The sequence below is a fragment of the Babylonia areolata genome, chromosome 1 (assembly GCF_041734735.1).
Source record: "Babylonia areolata isolate BAREFJ2019XMU chromosome 1, ASM4173473v1, whole genome shotgun sequence".
NCBI lineage: Eukaryota > Metazoa > Mollusca > Gastropoda > Neogastropoda > Buccinidae > Babylonia > Babylonia areolata.
Window position 1 is genome coordinate 80,198,674 of NC_134876.1, and position 12,500 is coordinate 80,211,173.

The 12,500-nt window shown below is 43.9% G+C and overlaps 1 protein-coding gene across 2 annotated transcripts in view; it reads right to left on the reverse strand.

Moving 5' to 3' along the window:
* LOC143293730 (GTP-binding protein Rhes-like) overlaps positions 1 to 12,500 on the reverse strand; it is a 210,916-nt gene that overhangs the window by 86,395 nt on the left and 112,021 nt on the right. Inside the window, exon 1 of one of the 2 annotated variants that reach the window (XM_076604952.1) lies at positions 8,736 to 8,793. The exons of the other annotated variant lie outside the window; for it this stretch is intronic. The gene's annotated coding sequence lies outside the window, so the exon portion shown is untranslated. Of the gene's footprint in view, positions 1 to 8,735; positions 8,794 to 12,500 lie in introns of those variants that run through there. 2 annotated transcript variants of the gene reach the window in all.

Consider the following 12,500-nt stretch of genomic DNA (forward strand, 5'->3'; position numbering starts at 1 on the left):
TTCATGTTATAGAAGAATCGTTTCATCACAGACAGCAGACTCAATAATCAAAGGAAGCGGATCTAGCAGCCAATAAAGAAGCTGTATTTTGAGAAGGAGAAAAAACTACACAGAAACTAAACTGTAATCACAACAATCACAGCGGAAGTATGAAAACCACAGCCACAGCTGACTGAACAATCTCGGAGAAAGGCGTCAGTACCAATACCAACTCACACAGACTCTGTAAACGGCGAGAACAGACTCGATAATCGCTGACAATGGTGCCAACGATCAGAGAGGAACCTAGTTCAGTTCGGTCACATAGAACAGAACGAACATCAAAGACGGGTGGTGGAAGGTAACATCAGAGAGGAATGCCCTGCTTTTAGTTCACAAAAAGAGAGACACAGTCGATGATAACAAACAAACGGTTGCTGCGTTTCCTTGTTAAACACCCAAACCGTTTAAGTTTTTGCTTTTAACACGAAGGCGTGTTAAAAGTCAAATTCCGTAAGCCAAGCAGCATCTACCTATATCAGTCCCACATGCAGTAGAGATTGCCACTCCAGCATCGGTCTGCACAGCCACAGCAGGAAGTGCAATGCAATGGTGCAGCCATCGTCTCTCTTCTTCTTCTTTCTTCTTCTCTCGAGATGGAAGGAGGCCGACGACTACGACGACGCGTGCATAGAATCATCTGTTCTGACGACAAACCGCTCACTCTGCAAGAAACTGATGATTTATATTGATAAAAGCGGAGAGTGCATCTCCACAGTGCATCGCCACCCATTCCCCCTTACCGTTTCTTGTTTCCCTCATCGATCAATGCTGATTTTTGTTTCTGCATAATTTGGACAGCACACTTAATCGTTGCCGTGTGTAGTTTACGTGCACACAGAGCAAGCTGGGAGCGGGACCTCTATTCATCGTCTCATCCAACAGACTCGATTCCAGATCACAACTCAATGTCTAGTTAGATAGACGGGCAAAAATTGCCTCCCGTGACTCAAGCTCGCTTTCTCAGCTGGGTTTATATCCACTACACCACCCACCACTCAACGACCAAGATCCGAAATATCCCCGATTCATCCAGGAGGCTTGCTGAGCAAATATTTCCAACTATCGAAAGGCGAACAGAATCAAACATTCTGATCACGATTTAAACTTGAGTATGTCTTTTCCTCCCATTTTTTATATCTACATACAAGGAAACAAAAATGGACAGGATTCTCCCCAAACCCTTCCTTCCCTGTCATCACGTAGAAAATAAACACGAAATTGCACAAGCAGAGAATGCAACATGGACTGCGATATTTCTGGAGCCCATTTTATAAACCAAAACACTCACGAGAAGAGGGCAGCCCACATAATCTGGAAGTTCATGTTCTATTTTCAATCACCAAGTTGATCTGTGTGTGGAAAACTGGAGATGAGCGGCCTAAATTTTGCTGGTTCTTTTTTCCATGGAACTGATTTCTGCTCTTGTATTGCTAAAATTGCAAAATAGAAAAAAGAAAGAATTAAAGAAAAAAGATAAAATAAACAAGCAAACAAATGCAGATGGCCAACACTTGTGGTAAATGAACAGACAAGCAAACAAAATGAATAAACAAACAACAGAAAAACAAACACGACAATCATGGCAATCAAACAAGATAAAAATAAATAAAAGATAACACCACTACCACCACCAACACCACCAACAACAACAACAACAAAAATGATAATAAATACAATGAAAATAATCACAATAACAAAAAGAAGAAGAAGAAGAAGAATAGTAAATCAAAAGCATGACGTGAGACAAATATATGCATAATAAGAAGCAGAAGAAGAATCGTAAATCAAACACATGACGTGACAGACTAAATGAATACGCCAAACAAAAAACAAATAAACGCAGACTCATCACACTTAAGCCCAAGACTCCAGTAAGAGTGTGTCTCCCCAAACCCAAAACATGACACTCAGATCCCCAGATCAATAATCTGCCACTTACAGCCGATCAGTTTGCAAGGGATCGAATTTCCGCAGTGACGCAAATAAAGCAAGCAAAGGATTGAAAAGATTCATGCATTCCTTGAGAATAAAGAAAGAACGTTTCAAAAAATAAAATAAAATAAAATAAACTGTGCTGCCAATGGATCCGCCCCACCTCAGCACGCCCACCCCCTCCGCCCCCCATAAAAAAAACAAACAAACAAACAAACAAAAACGAAACAACAACAACAAAAGCAACCACGGAAACCACGGAAGGTTCGATCACATTGAAAGTAAAAGAAAAACATGCATGTGTGTGAATGTGAAATCTAGTGTTGTGGTGGTGGAGGTGGAGTGTGTGTGTGTGTATGTGTGTGTGTGTGTGTGTGTGTGTGCGTGCGTGCGCACGCGCGCGAGAGTGCGTGTGTGTGTGTGTGTGTGAGTGCGTCCGTGTGTGTGTGTGTGAGAGAGAGAGAGAGAGTTTGTATCAATTTGCACGCATGTGTGTGATTCAATTATTAAAGTCAACACGCAGTTGATTTACATACCATGTCTCTGCACATGAGTGAAAAAGAAAGGAGAGAGGGATCGGAATGAAGGACTAGATCTTTATCTTCCAACGGTGAAGGTATTAGCACTTTGGCCGACTCACACATCTGCCACTGGTCTAAGAGATACACAAATATGTACGCACATATGAATGTTGTTATACTCAATACATGTTTAAGGAAATTGAGTAACGGAGGCACAGGTACAGGAATGTTTGTATTGTCAGAAATTCTCACACTTTGACACATATTATACACGGTATTGACTTCATTCATGCATTTCCTTTCACTCTATTCCCTCTGTCGCTAGCCTCATCAGACTTGAATGAAGTTTCTGTTTCAAACCCATTGAAAAACTGATGGATTGTTCTATGTGGCTGTCAATCTGAGTTTGCAAATGGCGGGAGCGCGCAGAATGTCCAAAATGAGAATGGACGGGGCCACACTGCAGAGACCTCAGTGGAATGGGAGGAGATGAGTTGGACAGGACCGGAAGTGGTTGGTATGGTTGAGTGGTTGTGTGATGGGTTGGACTGGACACAGCAGGATTGGGATGAGTCGGAACAGGATTGGGATGAGTCGGAACAGGATTGGGACAGGCTGAATACGATTGGACTGGGTTGGTTTTGACAGGCTCCGGTTGGGGCCAGACAAGAATGGACAGGGTTAGACTGGGCGTGGACTGGACTGAAATGGACTAATCTGAGTTTGGCAGTGCTGGTGGGGTGGAGTGGGGGTGGGGGTGGGGGTTTGGGGGGTGGTGGTTGAAGAATAGCAGAACACAAGAATACAAACGTCACCGTCTCCAACAACAACACAACAGCAGCAGCAACCAAGCTCACCTCTGTCCCTCGCCAAGGGAAAGGAACAGTTGCTGAGCAAGACATGACTCTTGTTGCAGTTTCCAGGAGGGATCAAAGCGTGCGGACTGATACATATACGCTGCCCCACATCTGCTGTTCATAAAAAAAGCAGCAGATGCCTGCCCTTCGCTTAATGTTTTTAAAATGTACTTTCTTTTTTCTCGAGGCCTGACTAAGCGCGTTGGGTTACGCTGCTGGTCAGGCATCTGCTTGGCAGATGTGGTGTAGCGTATATGGATGTGTCCGAACGCAGTGACGCCTCCTTGAGCTACTGATACTGATACTGATATCAACTGCCCTTCGCATAAACCCAACGCGCTGGTCAGGCCTTGAGCTGAGTGCCCTGCAAAAGACTCATCAGATATGCTGGCATCAGCAACGATACTGAGACCGGGAGACAGAAACCCACTAACAACATGGTGGCATTACCGTCTGCCGTCACACACAATCCGACGTGTTTCCACAGTGGCCATCTGCGTTAACACAGGGGAAGTATATAAAATAGGATGACCTTACAAAAATGAAAATTATATATTTATTATTATTATTATTATTATTATTATTATTGTTATTCATTTCTATCTAAAATTTTATTCTTTTTTTTTTTCTCCAGGCCTGACGAAGCGCTTTGGGTTACGCTGCTGGTCAGGCATCTGATTGGCAGATGTGGTGTAGCGTATATGAATTTGACCGAATGCAGTGACGCCACCTTGACCTACTGATACTGATGAAAAGTAAACATGGCAGACAATTTTTAAAATTATCTTTTTGGGCATGCTCTATAAAAAAAAAAGAAAATATATGACAGTCAAGATGATGTCAAAGTATAATATATATTTTCTTTATGAAAAGTGATTCCACGCATTTCTCTCCGAAAAGGTAAATAGGTGCAGGTAAATAGACACGCTGTCTTGTGGATCACGAGGGCTGGAGACGTCCCAGTTTCCGTTAGCCCCAGAAGAAATTTCGAATTTTTCCCGGTTCAGTGCTAAGACAGAAGGAAAATGATCGACCAAATGTCGTGCCGAATAGTCACGTGCTCTTTTCTCATGGCATATGGAGTGATGGCCTAGAGGTAACGCGTCCGCCTAGGAAGCGAGAGGATCAGAGCGCGCTGGTTCGAACCACGGTTCAGCCGCCGATATTTTCTCCCCCTCCACTAGACCTTGAGTGGTGGTCTGGACGCTAGTCATTCGGATGAGACGATAAACCGAGGTCCCGTGTGCAGCATGCACTTAGCGCACGTAAAAGAACCCACGGAAAACAAAAGGGTTGTTCCTGGCAAAATTCTGTAGAAAAATCCACTTCGATAGGAAAAACAAATAAAACTGCAAGCAGGAAAAAACAACAAAAAATGGGAGGCGCTGTAGTATAGCAACACGCTCTCTCTGGGGAGAGCAGCCCGAATTTCACAGAGAGAAATCTATTGTGATAAAAAGAAATACAAATACAAATAAGACATTTTGACAGCAAGTTGAGGTGTAGCGTATATTGATCAGTCCGTACAGCTTTGACACCTCCATGGAGCTGAAACTGAGACTGGCATATGAAGGGAAAAGTTTTCAGACAGAAGGAACTTAGCTTGACCACGCCATGTGCCACGCTCGGAGTATGAAAGTCTACATGTTCATCTTTCATAACATATGAAGGAAATGTGGGGGGTTTTTTGAGTGTTTTTTTTTTTCTGCAGGCGAGAGTGAAATAACTTGAAAAAAAGGGAAATGCTGTCCTCATGCCATGGACGGAGAAAAGACATATATATATCACACCACAAAACTGGAGGAGCAAACGGCGTGTTTTTGCCGTAGGGACTTCGATAGACAAAACAGTAAAACACACAAAGCAAAAGGCACAGACACACACATACACACACACACACACACACACACACACACACACACACACACACACTCCACAGCGCTCCTATCAAATGGCCACGCCTTCAGTGCTGTATCGGAAGCGGGAAAGGATGTCTTGGCATGATACAATTTTCCCGGCATGCGTTTACATGTGTCTGTCTGTCTGTCTGTCTGTCTGTCTTGTGTTGTGTTTTGTGAGCTAACAACCCCCACCCTTTTCCATTCCTTGATTTATTTTTTTTTATATGACACTGCGTAGACGGCGGAGAAGAGACAAATTTGTGGAAGTGGAAATGATATCAGTGTATGTTGTTACTGTGTTGAGTGCTACACAATTAACTTAATTTGGCATTTTCCCATCTAGTGGTTCTTGTCTGTTCCTCATCTCCCCCCTCCCCCCCCCCTTCTTCTCTTCCTTCTCATCCATCATCTTCTTCTTCTTCTTCTTCTTCTTCTTCTTCTCCTCCTCCTCCTCCTCCTCCTTCTTCTTCGTCTTCTCCTCCTCCTCCTTGTTCTTGTTCTTCTTCTTGTCCTCCTCCTCCATCTTTTTCTTCTTCTTCTTCTTCTTCTTTCTAATCATTTTTTGCTTCTTCCTCTGCTTCTTTTTCCGTCTTCGCTTTCTTCTTCTTTCTTCCACACCAGTAAATGAAGCACGGCAAGAACACCATCACAATTCCCACGTGCATGTCTCTCGTTCTCCCATTTCTTCCAATGCCATCCCCGTATTTGTCTATCACTCTGCTCTGTCTCATTCTGTCTCTATCTCTGCTGTCTGCCTGCCTGCCTGTCTGTCCGTCTGTCCGTCTGTCTCTTTATCCCTTCCTATTTTCTCCTCTTTCTTCCCCCTGCTCCTCGTCGTTCTCTATCTATCTATCTATCTATCTATCTATATATATATATATATATATATATATATATATATATATATATCCCTTTTCTTTCTTTCCTATGTCTCATTTCTTATTTCTCCCCTCCCTCTCCCCCCCCCTCTCTCTCTCTCTGCCTCCCTGCTCTCTTTGGATGAGCTCCATCTCCATATAAAAAGAGAAGGGGTATAAAAAAAAAAAAAGAAGAAAAAAAAGGAACAGACCTTATTATCTGTCACCTCAGACGACAGTGCTCGGAGACACGAGACACAAGCCGACAGCCAATCACAGGCCAGCATCCCCGCACGTGCTTATCGTCGCCACTGTCTGCCTTATGCGTGACCTCAGGGTACGTCCACTAGGATAGACATCCTCCTCAGAAAGCATTGCTGCTGCTGCTGCTGTGATGATGATGATGATGATGATGCTGTTATTGTTGTTGTTGTTGCTGCTGCTGCTGCTTCTGATGATGCTGTTACTGCTGTTGTTGTTGTTGCTGCTGCTGCTGCTGCTGCTGCTGATGATGATGATGATGATGCTGTTACTGCTGTTGTTGTTGCTGCTGCTGCTGCTGCTGATGATGATGCTGTTACTGCTGTTGTTGTTGTTGCTGCTGCTGCTGCTGCTAATGATGATGATGATGATGATGTTACTGCTGTTGTTGTTGTTGCTGCTGCTGCTGCTAATGATGATGATGATGATGATGTTACTGCTGTTATTGTTGTTGCTGCTGCTGCTGCTGCTGATGATGATGCTGTTACTGCTGTTGTTGCTGTTGCTGCTGCTGTTTATTACTTCTACTTCTGTTGCAGCTGCTCTTGATGTTACTGCACTGTTGCTAGTTGTGTTGCTAAAAAAAGTGCTGCATGCTGGTGGTGCTGGTGGTGGTGGTGACAGCAGTGTGGGTAATTAGTAGTTCAGAAAGAGTCAAACGGATGTACGGGAACCGTATCGGAAAGAGCAGAGCGGACAGGAGAGATTAAAATCAGACACACGATACACCGGGGTGACAGAACGCGGAGAATGGTGTGTGTTGCCTTTCTTCTTCCAACTACAGTGTGGCGCATCAGACGGAGAGAGAGGGGTAGGGGATAGATAGAGAAAAAGGGAAAGATGAGGGAGAGAGAGAGAGAGAGAGGGAGAGAGAGAGAGAGAGAGAGAGAGTATGAGAAAGAAAGAGAAACAGAACAGTGTTCGGTGGGAGAGAGAAGGCAGATAGATAGATAGATATACGGAGAGAGAAGGGAGATAGACACAGACAGACATATAGATAGATAGATAGATAGATAGATAGATGGATGGATGGATGGATGGATAGACAAAGATAGATAGATAGATTGATTGATTGATATATAATATATATATATATATAGAGAGAGAGAGAGAGAGTTTCAGTTTTCCAAGGAGGCGTCACGGTGTTCGGACAAATCCATATACGCTACACCACATCTGCTAGGCAGATGCCTGACCAGCTATGCAGCATAACCCAACGCGCTTAGGTCTTGAGTGCATGCATGTACATTTGTGTTTCTGTCAGAGTAGACTTCGTCTTCAAAAACGTGCCAGAGGCGATAACCCTTTTCTTGCCACGGGTTCTTTTTCTGTGCGCCAAGTGCGTGCTGCACACGGGACCTCGGTTTATCGTCTCATCCGAAAGACTAGACACTCAGTTTGATTTTTTTACAGTCAAACTTGGGAGAAAGTGGAGTGATGGCCTAGAGGTAACGCGCACGTAAAAGAACCCACGGCAACGAAAGTGTTTTCCTGGCAAATGTAGAAAAATCCACTTCGATAGGAAAAACAAATAAAACTGCACGCAGGAAAAAATACAAAAAAATGGGTGGCGCTGTAGTGTAGCGACGCGCTCTCCCAGGGGAGAGCAGCCCGAATTTCACACAGAGAAATCTGTTGTGATAAAAAGAAATACAAATACAAATACAAAAGGGCAAGAGTGGGAATGGAACCCACACCCCCACGGGCTCTGTATTGGCAGATGGGCGTCTAAACCATTCTGCCACCTTCCGACAGACAGAGACAGAAAAAGAGACAGAGAAAGATAGAAGGAGAGACAGAGAGAGGGCGGGGGGCGGGGGGGGGGGGGGTGCAGAGACGGAAAAAAAGAAGAAAATATAACAGAATGCGTAAAGGTGAGAAGAATAAACCAGTGAATAGACAATACATTTCTTATTCATAAGAACTGATGTTAGGGAGTATATTGATAGTCGGTTAAGGAGAAAAGATTAATCGTGATAATTATTATCAGTGAACAAATGATTAATCGTGATAATTATCATCAGTGAAGAAATGACTAATGAAGGACAGAACAGATGGACACAGAACGAGACAAAGAAATGAAAGAAGAAAACAAAGGGATAAAATGAGAAGGAAAACTCGATCTATGAATGTACAATGAAAAAAAAATGAAAAGCAAGAGAAAGCAGACAAACAAACATAAAGACAGCCAGAAACAAAGGAAGCATAAAACTCGTTTAAAAAAAACAAAACAATAATAATAATGATTATCACAAAATAACAAAGGAATCTTCCACAATAACAACCCCACAATAACAGCAACAAACCAAATTCTCACGACCAGAAATGAACTGTTAGTTTAAACAAAGCCACGTGTAAACTCACCAAGACGCAAACTTGGCAGCTATGGTAAAGTGACAATCATCGCAGACCGCCGGCACTCCGATTAACTAACTGCAGCCCACGACCACAGTCACAGAATAAAAAAGGAGGAACACAGCCCGTTTCAGGTAGTTACGTTTAGCTACGAGTCGCCAACGCCCAGACCCAAACACCCTACTACTACCACTTTCAAAACACCACACTGCTAAAATCACCGCTTATCGAAAACGCGGAGCCGGCTGACCAAGTCGCAGTTCCGCCGTTCAGACAGCAGTGGTATGAAGTCAGTGCGCGCAACACTTTACAGCAGTGGGGAACCCACTTCCCCCATGATGTAAAACGGCAAACGCGATGACCGGGACCCCCCCCCCCCACCCCCTATCCACCCTCCCAATTCCTCCACCTCTCCCCTCTCCAGCCACCCCCTACCCCCCTCCTCAACACTCCCTCACCCCCACCGCCACCCCCCAACCACAACGCCCCGGCTCGCTTGCCTCTCTGATCGTTGAAAGCTTGCATCTGGAAAGGAAGAGATCGGGAAAAAGAAATACGGAGAAACGATTTTTGCATGGAGAACGTCTAGCAACTAAGTTTTTTTTTGTTTTTTGTTGTTGTTTTTTGTTCATACTTTCTGACTGACTGCCTCTGTGTGTGTGTGTGGAATGGGGGGGGGGAGGTTGGGGGGGGTGTTCCTTCTTCCGATGCGGTTGCTTTGCTTATGCCCCAGATTTCTGAAAGGATGCAGATCTTCTCTGTTGGATGCTTAGAGCTTGCTGCTTGCCACGATCGCCCATTCGAACTGTCCATCCCCGATAACGGAGTATGGCTGCCTTCAAGGCGGGGTATAAACGGCCAATGCACGTAAAAGCCCACTCGTGTATATACGAGTGATCGTGGGAGTTGCAGCCCACGAACGAAGAAGAAGAAAAACTATCCGCTTTCCGATGGGAAGATTTCGTAGTAACTGTACCACAAGAAAATGATAACTGTCGAGTTACAAGAATGAGAAGTGCTATATGTTTTCTTTCTTTCTTCCTTTCTTTCTGTTTGACGACCTTAAACACTGGAAAAACAGTATTGAGACTGACATTGAAAATATCTGTGGTCACAAATTATTCTGGTCAAATAACAGGCAGGTTGTAGCAATCAATGAGCGCATGTTTAAACTACACTAAGCTTCTTGTCTGATGGAAAGAAAGAGTGGATAGAAAAGGAACGAGTTGAGCGCTTTCTGTCACATGCACATGCAATATTGAAAAAAAACAACAACAAAAAACCCGTTCTTTTCGACAAAGGTGTTTCATCTTCTGACCAAATACTCGAAATCGATGCAGTGTGAATGCTATGGGTTCTTGTTACATCCTTGCATAGCTTTATTTTCCTGGTCACTTTGATTATTATTGATTTTTTTAACCTCTGAAATATTTATTGTATAAATTTTCGTATGAAAAAGGTCTATACCCACCATCTTTAAAATGCTTTAAGCTCTGCTGTGTAAAATAAATTAAGCAAACTTTTGCCAAGCGACATTATGGGGTGGCGTTGGAGAAAAATGTTCGGTTCGTTTTTATCTTCTCAACATGTGTTTATCAGTTTATCATTTCTGATTGTAATATGCACCACAGTAGTGAGCAAATCAGGTTTCTTGTTTCACTCCAGATGCCGTCTTCAGTTTCAATTTCTCAAGGAGGCGTCACTGCGATCGGACAAACCCATATACGCTACACCACATCTGCTGGGCGGATACATGACAGTTGCGTGACTCAACGCGGTTGTCAGGACTGAGTTCATGCATATATACTTGTGTTCCTGTCAAGAGTGGATTTCTTCAACAGAATTATTCCATAGGTTCTTTTTCAGTGCGCCAAGTGCGTGACGCACACAGAACCTCGGTTTATTGTCTCATCCGAGTGACAAGACGCTCAGCTTGATTTTCCAGTCAAACTAAGGCGAGAGCGGGATTCGAAGCGAGACCCTAACGGACTGTTTTGACAGATAATCGTCTTCACCACTCTGCTACTTCCCACTCCGTCTGCGGAAAAAAGTGTTATAAGCTCTGCTATGTAAACAGAGCAACCCTTTGTCAACAGACATTGTTATGGGGTGGTTGCGATGGAAGTCGCGAACAGAGGCACAGCAAAAAGTAACGTCCCCACCAGCTGCAGATTTATCCTCACAGGTCCCTGGGTGGCTGAGAGAGTCTTGGTGCGGGTTGTTTGTCAAAAGGAACTGGCGCTGGCATGCCTGGGAAAGCCGGAGCGGATTACAGGCATCAGTGTCCTCAGGGACCTCAGTGAACTTTGAGAAGTCCAGCTATTTTTGCCCTGAACTCAAACTGTAGAGGGGGGGTGCAATTCCAGGACGAACAACGTCATGACTACTCCGAACTTCTTGTCGAATTCAGGGCTTTAAAAAAAAAAAAACCATCATGAACTGTGGTGTTTTAGTGTCGGATTATGGTTCAGAAAGCGGTTCGAATTCGAGCGATAGTTCTGTTAAAGAGGGTATTCCCGCTTCTGAAACGTGCTGGAGAGATCATACTGGAGCAATGCGAAACCGTGAAATATCAAAAGATATCAAAACTGTACACAACATAAAACAGTTAATGTTAACAGTTAAACAGCAAGGATTTCGGACAGAAAAAGACTTGTGCTTTTAATGCTGGTTGGCACTCTGTGGTTGTCGGATAGAGCGTGCGATCTCATTGACAATATAATCAGACGGCACTCCAGGATGTCTAGCCAGCTAAACAGGATGGTCTTTCTTTGACAGTTTTTTTTTTAACACTTTCTGAATCCGCTTCTCCATGTTCCCCTCTGCTGGCACGCTTTTAGCGTAGTGGTGCGTTCCGTACTATCGAACATCAAAGTGAAATAAAGCGGCACTTTACCCGACTGCTCTCTCTCTCTCTCTCTCTCTCTCTCTCTCTAACACACAGAAGTCCAATGCCAACCCACGAAATGCCACCATATCGCTGTCGGCGAAATCAAAGACTAAAGGTCATTAACGCTTAGGTTATTAATTAAAGGAGACCTCTCGAGGTGGCTGGTCACCTTGATTAACGAGGTACACCACCTTGCATGGACTCAGCTCACGCCAGACTACGAAATACCCTGCAGCAGTTTCTTGTTTACCTGACCGAAAGGTTGCCATTCAGCACCGTTTTGTGAACGGCCAGGTTTGACAGAGAAGGAAGACTTGTAAGATTTTCTGTCTCTCCTCTTGTGCTCGAGTTTCACACTGGTGGGAAGAGAAATCTGGTTGGGGAGAACAACAGCTTTGTGCTTTTCACGCTATACATCGTGTCACTCTCAAACTGTATACATAATACAGAATACTTTAATATCTCAACAAGAGAAATTCATGTCTGGTGCATGCTGCACAAGCAATGCTCGACAACTGTATTTAGTCAATTTGAATATATACAAGACATAAAATGTTGCATTGCTTAGTTTATATGTGAACATCCGCATGCAATAATCACAATATACACATGCAATTATCACGGCCGGCCTCATAGTCATTACGTATGAATATAACTAATGCTTAAACACTGAGATAATGTAAGCCTCACATACAACACAGTTGCCAGTATTTTCTCCCCCTCCACTAGACCTTGAGTGGTGGTCTGGACGCTAGTCATTCGGATGAGACGGTAAACCGAGGTCCCTTGTGCAGCATGCACTTAGCGCACGTAAAAGAACCCACGGCAACAAAAGGGTTGTCCCTGGCAAAATTCTGTAGAAAACTCCACTTCGATAGGCAAAC